The sequence below is a fragment of the Salvelinus sp. IW2-2015 genome, linkage group LG6.1, assembly GCF_002910315.2.
Source record: "Salvelinus sp. IW2-2015 linkage group LG6.1, ASM291031v2, whole genome shotgun sequence".
NCBI lineage: Eukaryota > Metazoa > Chordata > Actinopteri > Salmoniformes > Salmonidae > Salvelinus > Salvelinus sp. IW2-2015.
In genome coordinates this window covers 15,499,857-15,500,490 of record NC_036845.1, presented here as the reverse complement: position 1 = coordinate 15,500,490, position 634 = coordinate 15,499,857, and positions in this window count along the sequence as shown.

The window sequence follows — 634 nt, the reverse complement described above, 5'->3', positions numbered from 1 at the left end:
GAATTAATGTCGATAAGACCTGGCCATAAGACGATTACCTATCATAGGTAGATAACTGAACATGAGTCCATGTGGGTTGAATAGAAATAACTTTCCCCCAAAATGGCAGTTATGGACACTGATCTCATAAACTATGTAAAATCTCTAAAGTGGGAATTATTTATGCATCAAGTGATAGGAATGGACATACATTGAGAGTGCAAATAGCTTCCCATTGTGCCTTCCCTTTGTAATGAAAAACATATATCGATGAAGTAGAACATGTAACAGAGTATGTCCTGTCTACGTCCCTCACTGGGTGCGAACCAGGGATCTTTTGCAAACCAACACTCACAAAGCATTTCTTATCGCTCCACAAAAGTCATTGCACGATGGATGATACTAACGCACCGCTAACTAGCTAGTGATTCCACATCGGCTATTGACCTAGGGGGGGGGGAATTCTGACCCAAGTTAAGCACACGTAAATGGTACATAATTCCCTTTGTATGTACTTTTCTCTCTATGCATATTCTGACCTTGAACTTAAGCATAAGAATAACGTGCTGTTCACCCGCTGTTTGTTTGTGGTGGAGCTCGAATAAATGAAGGTGTGGCGGAGGTGTGTCCAGAGATACACCGTATTCTGAACTTG